Consider the following 13,849-nt stretch of genomic DNA (forward strand, 5'->3'; position numbering starts at 1 on the left):
CCCCTCCTGCCCCCGAGGGGGGTCAGAGCCAAAATTTATACAAGTTCTGTTTCCCTTCCCCCAAGGATGTTTCTGGCCAAATTTGGTTACAATCCATGCAGAACTCTATGACAAGTAGCGATTTATAGGATTTACCTCTATTTCCCCTATTGGGCCCCGCCCATCCTGCCCCCTTGGGGTCAGAGCCAAACTTTATACAAGTGCTGTTCCCCTTCCCCCAAGGATGTTTCTGGCCAAATTTGGTTACAATCCATGCAGAACTCTAGGACAAGTAGCGATTTATAGAATTTACCTCTATTTTCCCTATTTGGCCCCGCCCCTCCTGCCCCCGGGGGGTCAGAGCCAAAATTTATACAAGTTCTGTTCCCCTTCCCCCAAGGATGTTTGTGGCCAAATTTGGTTACAATCCATGCAGAACTCTAGGACAAGTAGCGATTTATAGGATTTACCTTCATTTCCCCTATTGGGCACCGCCCCTCCTGCCCCCTTGTGGTCAAAGCCAAAATTTATACAAGTTCTGTTCCCCTTCCCCCAAGGATGTTTCTGGCCAAATTTGGTTACAATCCATGCAGAACTCTAGGACAAGTAGCGATTTATAGAATTTACCTCTATTTCCCCTATTGGGCCCCGCCCCTCCTGCCCCCAGGGGGTCAGAGCCAAAATTTATACAAGTTCTGTTCCCCTTCCCCCAAGGATGTTTGTGGCCAAATTTGGTTACAATCCATCCAGAACTCTATGACTAGTAGCGATTTAAAGGAAATGTTGACGGACGGAGGTACGGACGACGGACGCCACGCCATGACCTATGTTCTGTTCCCCTTCCCCCAAGGATGTTTGTGGCCAAATTTGGTTACAATCCATCCAGAACTCTATGACTAGTAGCGATTTAAAGGAAATGTTGACGGACGGACGGACGGACGACGGACGACGGACGCCGCGCCTTGACATAAGCTCACCGGCCCTTCGGTCTAAAAACATCTGGGGGCGAACCGACTTCGGACTAACCGTCTTGGGGCTAACCAACATCGGGGCAAAACGTCAGGTATCTGTCAAAATGCAGCGCGTCGATTTACCCCATACTACCACATACTACCCCATACTACCACATACTACCCCAAACTACCCCATACAACCTCAATTTGTAATTCAATAAAGCTAAGGTACGTTATTTAACAAATACATTATTTGTGTGCCATTTGGTTTAAAGTAAAATAGTCTTTCTAACGATGCAAATCATAACTGTTTGTAATAAATGATTTTAATAATATTTAGTATGCTTTATTATTATTATTATTATTATTTCTGAGCGTATTTTTGCTGTAATAATAGTATTAAATGGTCATGAAAAGGGCCCTTTGGTGCGTATTTTAGAGTGTATTTGTTAATGAAAGAATGGTGCGTATTTTCGTTTTGTTGCTGTAAATGAAAAAATAATGGCCCTGAAAAGGGCCGTTTGATGCGTATTATCGAGCGTATCTGTTGCTGTAATGAAAAAATAATGCCCCTGAAAAGGGCCATTTAGTGGGTATTTTCGAGCGTTTCATGTGCTTTTTGAGATTATTTGTAGCCCTAAAAAGGGCCTTTTTGGTATTGTGGGCTGACAGGGTCATCAGGAAAAGCTCTTGATAATTCTGCGGATTCTCCACATGTACTTTTTCATGCCGCTGTTATCTGTATTAAGATGGACTAGGTCGGGATGATAATCTCGGGGAAATTTTATGTCTTGCTCAAACTTCACAAACTGCGGGCCAAATCTTTTCTCAAGAAGTTTATTAATCTTTTTTCGTTGGCAGTCGAAACAGGTCTTGGTAAGACCTGGAACTTTTGAAAAGTCTCCTCTTGTCATGATTTGCGATATGTACTCCGGCGTTGTAAAAGTCGTCTACCAGGTGGAGAATGTTCTCATAAATGTCTTGCGGGGATGAAGTAGGGGAGATATTATTGCCGCCAAGATGTAGGAAGACATATGTTGCCTCTGCATCCATAGCTCTCTGCCAAAGCTGGTTGGTGATGGTCCTCCTTTCCCGCAAAACTTCACAGTCAGAGGGCTTTCCATATCTCCACCACAGTACCGCCGAACTCGCTCAATGTAGCTGCTGCCGAATAGTAGAAATGTCGTAGTCATGATGATAACTTAGAATGAATCAGCTGGAGAATAGCTTCGTTATATATGTGTAATTTCCCTGCCCATAATTGATTTAATGGGCGGAATCACTTATTGATGGCGGCCAATTAGGAAAAAATGGGCGTGTAACTTGCATGCGTGCGAGCTTCGCTACAACAACACTAAATCAACGTAGCCAATAAGAACTGAACGACAACGCTTCGCTTTTAAAATTTGTTAAAATTGTACAATTAAATTAATGAAACACATAATAGTGATACTGAAAGTAAAATGGCAAAAATAGAATTCTTTATTCACATTAGAAATTTGAACATTGGTTTTGGACACTTTACCGTTATTTATTAGAATGTAGTATCTTACCTGCTCAAATAACTTATGTATATTGATCGATATTTTTAGCTACGACAAAATTATTAGGATAATTAACAAATCAATATGTTTTCTGTCTGCATTTATTATTATGTATCAAGAGATTGCTTATCGATATCGAAGGGGTTTATTTATTCACTCTTCAATTTTACTTAACGCAATCATTATTTATTAATCTATTTCTAATTTTCTTCCACCTGTGTATACCAAACATGGTATTGTGATTAAAACGCGCACAGCACCCGTTTAATTATTTCTAATTAAATGCCACCTGTGTATACCGAACAGGGTATTGTGATTAAAATGCGTATTATTGGGATAGATACGACTTTTAATCTTGGTAAATGTTTTGTTACCCCAACATCTTATAAGAACCAGGGCGTGGTCCACAGAGAAACAGGGGAACATCCAATTATGTTAGGGCCAACGTTTATTCATTGGGATGGGGAAACAAAAACATACAGCTACTTTCTGGGGCATATAAGGGATATGCTTGAAAGCTATAATGTGGTTATTGGGACTGACGAAGAGCGTGCGATGACAAATGCATTGAAGGCAAACTTTCCTGGGGCAAAATTTCTTCTTTGTACAAAACACATCAAGGAAAATCTAGTGAGATTTCTGGAAAAGTCAGGGACTGATTCGAAGTCCAGACAAAGTATGGTCAAGGCCATCTTCGCTGAGAATGGATTAGTATTCAGCAAAAATGATCTTGAATATGCTGCTAGAGTAGAAGAACTACAACCATTCTTTGAAAAAAACGAACGTTTCAGAAACTATTGGACAAAATATCTAGAGCCCAAACTCAGCGCACATGTTATTGCCCCTCTTCGTCACAAAATTGTAAATTCTCTGTGGACCAACAACAACGCCGAATCTATCAACAATAGACTCAAACAAGCTGCTGATTGGAAGCAGCACAGCCTCCCCGTTTTGGTAGACAAGATCTCCCGCGTCTCCAAAATACAGATTTTGGACCTGAGACGTGCTTTGCATGGCACCGCAATTTCAGATTAGTTTCGAACATTTCAGAAGTAAATCCAGATGTATGGATATCAAAAACACCTACAGAAAGAGAAAAAGTCTTCTTTCGATTCCTTTCAAAAAAAAAAGAACACATCAAATGGCAAGCTTGTTAAGGTAGACTTCGTTTGTCAGAAGCCTAAACAATCTTGCGGCAAAAAGCCAGGGCAAAGAAAAAGAAAAAGATCTGAAAAATCCAGAACTTTGAAAACACTAAAAATCTAGTGCCATGCAAAGCAAATGTCAAGTCCTCTATTAAGTGTTTCCAGTTATAGATATAAGGGTCAAAGAAGTAATATCAACAGGATTTTTGACAATTCTGTTTTGTCCACACGGTTGGAATTACTTCCTTGTCCCACAGTTATAGATATAATTATTCTTGTAACCAGACTCATCTCCATTGCTGGAGTAACTTGTTAAAGTTAAGAACTGGTGTACAGAATAGTTATTGAATGTACATATTGTAAAGTGTAATTTTTTAGAATATTTTTCTATTTCTTATTTTTGTAACTTGCACATTTTGTAAAGTGTATTTTTCTAGAAAATTTTACTATTTTTCATTCTTGTACTCAAACTTGTCTCCATTGCTGGAGTAACTTGTAAATGTTAAGAACTGACGTACAGAATAATTTGAGTAACTTTTGTACGTTTCTAATGAAAAAGAAATACCATTTAAAGTCTTTCATAGAAATATGTGTATGTAATATGACTTACAAGTCATTGCCGTCAATATGTTATTTTCATATTTTTATCAAATCAGTTATTTTTATAATTTATATTTTGTCAAAATTTACTATTTATTCATATGTTTCCCATTTTTTAAAACTTACCGATTTTTCATATTTTTAATTCAAAATAAATATTATCATATCAATGCCATACTGTAATTGCATGATAATTTTTAGTTCAAAATTTATAATTTTTACCTATTTTTTTACTACACATTTAAGTATTATACATGTATATGTACGTTTTAGTCGTTTTTAGTAGTTTTACAAGTTGGTATTTCATAAATTTCCGTTATTACTTTTTAGTTGTCATTATATTTATTGTTATTATTCATTTATTACTATTATTCTTAGTGTGGTTGTATGTGGTAGTATGGGGTAGTATGTGGTAGTATGGGGTAGTATGTGGTAGTATGTGGTAGTATGTGTGGTAGTATGTGGTAGTATGGGGTAGTATGTGGTAGTATGGGGTAGTATGTGGTAGTATGGGGTAGTATGTGGTAGTATGGGGTAGTATGTGGTAGTATGTGGTAGTATGGGGTAGTATGTGGTAGTATGGGGTAGTATGTGGTAGTATGGGGTAGTATGTGGTAGTATGGGGTAGTATGTGGTAGTATGAGGTAGTATGTGGTAGTATGGGGTAGTATGAGGTAGTATGTGGTAGTATGTGTGGTAGTATGTGGTAGTATGAGGTAGTATGTGGTAGTATGTTGTAGTATGTGGTAGTATGAGGTAGTATGGGGTAGTATGTGGTAGTATGGGGTAGTATGTGGTAGTATGGGGTAGTATGTGGTAGTATGTGGTAGTATGGGGTAGTATGTGGTAGTATGGGGTAGTATGTGGTAGTATGAGGTAGTATGGGGTAGTATGTGGTAGTATGGGGTAGTATGTGGTAGTATGTGGTAGTATGTGGTAGTATGTGGTAGTATGGGGTAGTATGTGGTAGTATGTGGTAGTATGGGGTAGTATGTGGTAGTATGTGGTAGTATGTGGTAGTATGTGGTAGTATGTGTGGTAGTATGTGGTAGTATGTGGTAGTATGTGTGGTAGTATGTGTGGTAGTATGGGGTAGTATGTGGTAGTATGTGTGGTAGTATGTGTGGTAGTATGGGGTAGTATGTGGTAGTATGGGTAGAATGTGGTAGTATGAGGTAGTATGTGGTAAAATGTGGTAGTATGGGGTAGTATGTGGTAGTATGTGTGGTAGTATGTGGTAGTATGTGTGGTAGTGGTAGTATGTGTGGTAGTATGTTGAGGTATGTGGTAGTATGGTGTAGTATGTGGTAGAATGTGGTAGTATGGGGTAGTATGTGGTAGTATGTGGTAGTATGTTGTAGTATGTGGTAGTATGTGGTAGTATGAGGTAGTATGTGGGGTAGTATGGGGTAGTATGGGGTAGTATGTGGTAGTATGTGGTAGGTGGTAGTATGGGGTAGTATGTGGTAGTATGGGGTAGTATGTGGTAGTATGTGGTAGTATGTGGTAGTATGGGGTAGTATGGGGTAGTATGGGGTAGTAATGTGGTAGTATGTGGTAGTATGTGTGGTAGTATGTGGTAGTATGTGTGGTAGTATGTGGTAGTATGTGTGGTAGTATGATGTAGTATTTGTGGTAGTATGTGTGGTAGTATGTGGTAGTAGTATGTGTGTGGTAGTATGGGGTAGTATATGGTAGTATATGGTATTATGTGGTAGTATGTGGTAGTATGGGGTAGTATGTGGTAGTATGTGGTAGTATGGGGTAGTATGTGGTAGTATGGGGTAGTATGAGGTAGTATGGGGTAGTATGTATGTAGTAGTAGGTAGTATGTGGTATAGTATGTGGTAGTATGTGTGGTAGTATGTGGTAGTATGTGTAGTAGTAGTAGTGTGTGGTAGTATTGGGTAGTATGTGGTAGTATGTGGTAGTATGTGGTAGTATGTGGTAGTATGGGGTAGTATGTGGTAGTATGAGGTAGTATGTGGTAGTATGTGGTAGTATGTGGTAGTATGTGTGGTAGTATGTGGTAGTATGTGGGTAGTATGTGAGGTAGTATGTGTGGTAGTATGGTATGGGGTAGTATGTGGTAGTATGTGTGGTAGTATGTGTGGTAGTATGTGGTGTATGGGTAGTATGTGGTAGTATGGGTATGTGGAATGTGGTAGTATGTAGTATGGGTAGTATGTGGTAAAATGTGGTAGTATGGTGGTAGTATGTGGTAGTATGTGTGGTAGTATGTGGTTGTGTAGTATGGTGGTTTAGAATTGGGTAGTAGTGGTTGTATGTGGTAGTATGTGGGTGGTATTTGTAGTATGTGGTAGTATGTGGTGTATGAGGGTAGTATGGGTAGTATGGTGGTAGTATGTGGTAGTATGTGGGTAGTATGGAAATGGTACTAGTATGTGGTATGTGTGGGTAGTATGTGGGTAGTATGTGGGTAGTATGTGAGTATTGTGGTAGTTGTAGTAGTATGGGGTAGTATGGGTAGGTGGGGGGTGTATGGGGTGAAGTTTGGGGGTAGTATGTGAGTAGTTGGTGTAGTATGGTGGGTGATTATGTGGTAGGTGTAGTATGGGTGGTAGTATGTGGTTGTGTAATGGGGTGGTAGTATGGAAGGGTTGTATGGTAGGGGTGGTAGTATGTGGTAATTAGTGTGGTTGTATGGCGGTAGTATGGGGTAGTATGTGGTAGCTAATAGGGTAGTTTGTGTAGTATGGGGTTAGTATTTTGTTTGCTAGTTGTATGGAGGTAGTATAAGGTGTATGGTAGTATGTGGTAAGGGGGTAGTTGGGTAGTATTGTGGGTAGTATGGGTTAGTATGTGGTAGTATGTTGGTAGTATGTGGGTAGTATGTGGTTGTATAGTGGGGTAGTATGTGGTAGTAGGGTGGGTAGTATGGGGTAGTATTGTGGTAGTATGGGTAGTATGTGGGTAGTATGAGGTAGTATGTGAGTAAAATTTGGTAGTATGAGGGTAGTATGTGGTAGTATGTGGTAGTATAGTGGTAGGTATGTGTGGTAGTATGTGGTAGTATGTGGTTAAAATGTGGTAGTATTGGGGTGTATGTGGTAGTATGTGGTAGTATGTGGTAAGATTAGTATGGGTAAATGTGGTAGTATGGGTGTAGTATGTGGTAAAATGTGGTAGTATGGGGGTAGTATGTGGTAGTATGGGTAGAATGTGGGGTAGGTAGTATGAGGTAGTTATGTGGTAGTATGTGGTAGTATGGGGTGGTATGTGGTAGTATGTGTGGTAGTATGTATGGTTTGTGGTAGGTATGTGGTAGGTATGGTGTAGTATGTGGTAGTTTGTGGGATAGTATGGGGTAGTATGTGTAGTAGTAGTTGTTAGTATGGGGTAGTAGTTGTTTTAGTAATGTTATTAGAATATGTTTAGTATGTGTAATGGTCGTATATGTGGTATACATGTGTTAGTTGGAGGTAGTCAATTGTCGGTAGGTATGAGGTATTAGGGTGGATCTGTTATGGTGGTAGTATGGGTAGTAGTATGTGTATTTTACTATGTGTGGGTATGTGGTATTACTCCATATGTAAAAAAGGTAGTATATGGGTAGTTTATCTGGTAGTATGGGGTAGTATGAGGGTAGTATGTGGTAGTATGGGGTAGTATGGGTAGTATGGTGGTAGTATGTCGTAGTAGGGGTAGTATTGTTGTAGGTGTGTAGGTAGTATGTGGTTGTATGCGGGTAGTATGAGGTAGATATGTGGGTAAGTATGTGTTGGTAGTATGGGTAGTATGTGGTAGTATGTGTGGTAGTAGTGGTGGTAGTATGTGGGTAGTATGTTGTTAGTGTATGTCGATAGTATGTTGTTAGTATGGGGTAGTATGTGGTAGTATGTTGGGTAGTATGTGTGGTAGTATGTTGTAGTATGTGTGTGTAGTATTGTTAGTGTATGTGGTTGTTATAGTATGTGGTAGTATGTGGTAGTATTGGTATGTATGTGGTAGTATGTGTGGGGGTAGTATGGGTAGTATGTGTTTTAGTATGTGGTAGTATGGTGTAGTATGTGGTTAGCATGTTGGTTAGTATGGAGGTATGTATGGTTAGTATGGTGTAGTATGTTGTGCTGGTAGTATGGGTAGTATGGTGGTAGTCTGTGGTATTTGTTGTAGTATGTGGTAGTATGTGGTAGTATGGGGTAGTATGTGGGTAGTATGTGGTGTGGGTAGTATGTAGAAGGGTCTAGTATGTACGGTAGTATGTGGTTAGTATGTTGTAGTATGTGGGTAGTATGTGGGTAGTATGTGGTAGTATGGGGTAGTATGTGGTTTACTTAGTTGTCGGGTTAGTATGTGGGTAGTATGGGGTAGAATGTAAGTATGTGTATGGTAGTATGTGGTAGTATGTGTGGGGTAGTATGTGGTAGTACTGAGGTAGTATGTGGGTCAGTATGGTGGTTAGTATGGGGTAGTATGTGTGTGATATGGTAGTAGTCATGTGTGGTGTATGGTGTAGTATGGGGTAGTATGTGTAGTATGTGGTAAGTATGTAGGTAGTATGGGGGCGGTAGTATGTGGTAGTGTGGGTATTAGTAGTAGGTATTGGTAGTATGGGTAGGTATGTGTAGGTAGTATGGGGGTAGTATGTGGTAGTATGGTGGTTAGTATGTTGGTAGTATGGGGTAGTATGGGGTAGTATGTGGTAGTTGCTATGTGGTAGTATGTATGGGGTAGTATGTGGTAGTATGGTAGTATGTGGTAGTATGTGGTAGTATGGGGTAGTATGTGGTAGTAGTGTGTGTTAGTATGTGGGTAGTATGTGGTAGAATTATGTGGTAGTATGTTATGGTAGTTGTGGTTAGTATGAGTGTAGTAATGTGGTAGTATACAGTGGGTAGTATGGCGGTAGTGACATTGTAGTATGTGGTAGTATGATGGTAGTATGGGGTATGTATAGTATGTGTTAGTATGGGGTTGTATGGGGGTAGTATTTGTTGGTGTGGGTAGTTGGTTGTGGTATGTTTAGGTATGGGGTAGTATGAGGTAAGTATGGGGTAGTATGTGTGGTAGTGTTGTTTGTGGTATGTATGGTAGTATGATCGGTATGTGGTAGTATGAGGTTGGTATGTGGTAGTATGTGGGTCGTTTGTATGGGGGATGTGGTATTTATGTGCGGGTGGGTTGTATTGTGTGGTAGTTAGTATTGGGGTTGTTTAAGTGGGAAGTATGAGGTAGTTTAGTGGTATTATGTGGTAGTATGCGGGTAGTATGTGGTAGTATGAGGGGCGTAGTTGTGGGTAGTATGGGGTAGTAATGTGTGGTAAGTAATGGTGGTAGTATGGGGTAGTATGTGGTAGTATGTGGTAGTATTATGGTAGTTACGGGGTAGTTTGTGGTAGTATTGGGTATGGTGGTGGTAGTTTTGGGGTAGTTGTGTATAGGTTGTTTGGGGTAGTATGGTGGTGGCCACGGGTAGAATTTGGTTCAAGGTAGTCTATGTCGGTAGTAATTGGAGCAACTTGGTTGGTTTAGTATGGGAAGGTGTGGGGCCGGGTAGTTATGGGGGGTGAGTATGTGCCGGTTCTTAGTATGTTCTGTCATCAGTAGTTTGTCCCAGCCGGTCTTGTTACAATGTAGTATGGCAATTTGTAAGTACAAGTTGTGACAGAGTAGAATTTGATTCAATTACACATTCGTAACAACAACAAAGTCATACCAAGTAATTTGTTGATTACTGAAATTATGATAAATGGTGGGTTTGACAAAAGCGGTTTTGTCTAGGTTTGTGGTGCAGTGGGTGTTATAATTCCAGCACTTTTCAAGTTTATGTGGTAGGTTTGTTGAAGCTAAGTGGTTGTTTAAGTTCCTCACTGTACTCCAATATGGGGTAGGACTTTTCCCAGCACTATGGGGGGTAATACAAGCACTACGTTTCATCTTATCTATGGGGGGAACCATGAGGTTAGTAATGCGGGTAGTATTATGTAGAGTGGTGTATGTGGATATTATGTGGGAGTAGGTGGTAGTATGGCGCGTAGTTATGGGGTAGTATGGGTAGTATGGTGGGTAGTTGTTGAGGTAGTGTGGGGTAGTAATGTGGTAGTAGGTGGTTGTATTTAGTATAGTAAGAGTGGTAGGTAGGGAGGTATGTTTGTAGCGGTTGTTTGATGGGAGCTAGAATAATGGGTAGTAAGTGGTTGTGGGGTTAGTATGTAGTGTAGTGCTTAGGGTTCAGTATGTGTTGAGGTAGTAGTATGTTGTGGTTATGTCTTTGTTAGGTAGTATTGTGGGTAGATTTAGATAGGGTAGATATAGAGTAGTAGAGAACTAGAATAGATTTTTTTAGATTAGGAGATCAGCAGAATGTGGTAGGTATGGTTGGGGAGGGTCTAGCTGATGATGGTTGTAGTATGTGGTTGTTATGGTGGAAAGCGGTCTGTTGTTAGTATCGGGGGGTGCGAGGGCAGGAGTTGAAGCGGGGGGGGGGTGCTGGGGGGTGGAACTGGTTGGGGAGCCTGGGTTGGCGGTGGTGGGTGTGTAGGATATGGAAGGGTGGTGGATGTATGAGTTGGAATTGGGGTGGGAGCGGGGGTGGTTGGTGGGTGGTGGGGGGGGGGGCGAACTGGTGGGGGTAGGCGATACTGGTGATGGGGTGTGGTAGTTGGGTATAGGTGGTGGGGGGACTGGCAGGGGGGTTAGGCGGATGGGTGGTGGGGCTAGTGGGTGGGGAGTAGTCGGGGAGTTGTAGTGGTGGGGGTGGTGGGCGGTGGTCCCAGGGGGGAGTGGGTGAGAGGTGGGTGGCGTGGGCGGCGGTGGGGTGACGGGTGCGGAGTGGGGCGGGGGTGGTGATGGGTTGGGTGCCGGATTGTAGTAGATGCCCAGGGAGGGGGACCGGTTGTTGGTTGTTGTGGTAGTTGCAGGTGGCAGTTCGGGGTGTTAATGTTGTAGTATGGTGTGGGTTTAGTATGATGGGTAGTATCGGGGGGTTGGGTTGTGGGTTTGTTTGGGGTAGTAGTGTAGTATCGGTTGGTTTGGGGGGTATGTGGTGGCTCCGTAGTATCGGGATTGGTATGGTGGTCGGGTGTTACGGTGTAGTATGGGGTAGTGGGGGTAGTGATAGTTATGTAGTGTGGGTTAGTATGGGCGGGTAGTATGGGTTGTATTTAGTGAAGTGCGTAGGTTGTTATATGTGGAATTATGTAATGGGGGAGTATGGTGGTGTAGTATGTTGGTTGTTATGGGGTAGAATGTATTTAGTATGGGGTAGGGGGGGGGTAGTATTGTGCGTAGTATGAGGTGTGGTGGTGTATGTATGTATAGTATGGTGGTGGTAAGTAGTGGGGTAAGTTATGTAGTTGGGTAGTATGATGTAGTATATATCTGAGTGGGTAGTATGGGGGTGGTAGTGGGGGGGTAGTTTGTTAGGTAGTATGTAGGGTAGTATGAGGTTAGTATGTGGAAGTATTGGGGTAGAATGGGTAGGTATGAGGTTGAATGGGAGGTAGTATGTGGTAGTTTGGGGTTGTATTGTCGGTAGTTACTGGGGTGGTAAGGGTAGTTCGGGATGGTTGTTTGGGGTTTGATATGGGATAGTGAGGTGGTTAGTATAGGGTCAATCTAAGTAATTAGAACTTCTATGTCGCTTCGTACCCGTCCGTCGTAGTAGAAGATCTAAACACATGTGTCGTGCGGTTAGTGTGGGTTGTATGTAGTAGTATGACGGTGTATGGGGTATGTATCGTGTTGGTAGTATGGTGTAGTAAGTTGTGTAGAATGCTGGAAGTATGGGGTAGTTTGTGGTAGTATCGGGGAGTATTAGGTTGTATGGGGTAGTATAAGGTGGTAGTTTGTATTGGGTAGTATGTGGTAGTTTGGGAGGTAGTATGTGGCTTGTATGAGCTTCTAGAATATGGGTGGTCATAGGTTGTATGTCGGTAGTAATGAGGTAGTGTGTGGAAGTAGGAGGTAGTAGGGGTAGTATGTGGTAGTATTTTAATGTGGTTAGTATGGGGTAGTATGTGGAAGTATTGGTAGGGTCGTTGTTTGTGGTAAGTATGAGGTAAGTATGTGTTATTATGGAGATTGTATCTGTGGAAGTATGGGCTAGTATATGTGGTCGTATGAGGTAGTATGTGGTAGTAATGCGGGCTCAGTATGATGGTTGTATGGGTAGTATATGGTGATAGTTTCGTAGGTAGTATGTGGGGAATGTAAGTGGTTGTTTGGGGAAGTAAGTCGTAGTATGAGGTTGTTATGGGGTTGTACTGGTGGGGTGGATGTGGAGGTAGATGAGGTTGTCTGCAAGTTGTCGTCTGGGTAGTATGGAAGGTAGTATGTGGTAGTAATATGAAGGTTTCGTATGGAGGTTGTATGGGGTTGTTTTTCGATATGATAAGTAAAGTGTAGTACTGTGGTAGTATGGGGTCGAAAGTGGGAAGTTTTTGTGGTAGTATGTGGTAGTATGGAGGTAGTAGTGTGGTAGTAATGGGTGTAGTATGTGGTAGTATGAAGGTAGTATGTGGTAGTATGGTAATGTAGGGTAGTAAGTGTAGAATGAGGTTGTTGTTGGGTAGTAGTTTGAGGTAGTATGTTGGTAGTAAGTGTAGTTTGTGGTAGTATGAGGTAGTTTTGTGGTTGTATTGGGCAGTAGTATGTGGTTAGTATGGTGGTAGTTTGTGGTGAGTATGAGTAGTCATGGTGGTTGTATGTGGTAGTTATGTGGTAGTATGTTTTTGGGTAGTGTGGGTTGTATGAGGTAGTTTGTGGTTAGTTTGGGGTAGTAGGGCTTGTTTGTGGTTGTAGGGGGTTGGTATATGTGGTTAGTATGGGGGGGTAGTTTGTGGATGTATGAGGGAGAGTTGGTGGTAGTTTGTGGTTGTTTATGTGTGTTGTTAAGTGGTGGTGTGGTGGTAGGTTGGGTGTGGAGTGTGGTTGGATGGGGGTTGGTATGGGTTGTTTGGGGTGGTAGTGAGGGAGGTTGGTTGGGGTTGTATGTGGTAATATGGGGTCAACTCTATTTAATTTGTGTATAAGTCTGTTGTAGCGATCCGGTCGAAGGAAGATCTAAAAGTACACATGTGGTAGTGTGGGTAGTATGTGGTAGTATGTGTGGTAGTATGAGGTAGTATGGGGTAGTATGGGGTAGTATGTGGTAGTATGTGGTAGTATGGGGAAGTATGTGGTAGTATGGGTAGTATATGTGGTAGTATGGGGTAGTATGTGGTAGTATGGGGTAGTATGTGGTAGTATGGGTAGAATGTGGTACATGGTTCGTACAGATTTTCAAACCAAAATTCCAGCACTTTTCAAGCACTTTTCCAGCACCTTTTCTAGATTTTCAAGCACTACTTTTTTCTTCTACATTGGACTCGAAATCAGAATTTTCAGAAAACATGCCTACAATTTTTCAAGCAATTTGTTAGTACAACTTTGTCAGAGTAATTAGATTCAATTACACATTCTTATCAAACAACAAAGTCATACCAAGTAATGTCTGATTACTGAAATTATGATAAATTGATTGACAAAAGAGCTTTTGTCAGTGTTCTGGGAGCATGAAGTTTCAATTCCAGCACTTTTCAAGGATTTAAAGAAAAATTCCAGCACTTTTCCAGCACTGACCCAAAATTCAAGCACTTTTCCAGCACTGACCCAAAATTCAAGC

General features: G+C 41.5%; 1 protein-coding gene across 4 annotated transcripts in view; it reads right to left on the bottom strand.

Annotated features, from left to right (window-relative positions):
• Positions 1–13,849, bottom strand: part of LOC138331040 (aspartate--tRNA ligase, mitochondrial-like) — a 669,399-nt gene that overhangs the window by 105,675 nt on the left and 549,875 nt on the right. The gene's annotated exons all lie outside the window — the stretch shown is intronic.

Source organism: Argopecten irradians, chromosome 9 (assembly GCF_041381155.1).
Source record: "Argopecten irradians isolate NY chromosome 9, Ai_NY, whole genome shotgun sequence".
Lineage (NCBI taxonomy): Eukaryota > Metazoa > Mollusca > Bivalvia > Pectinida > Pectinidae > Argopecten > Argopecten irradians.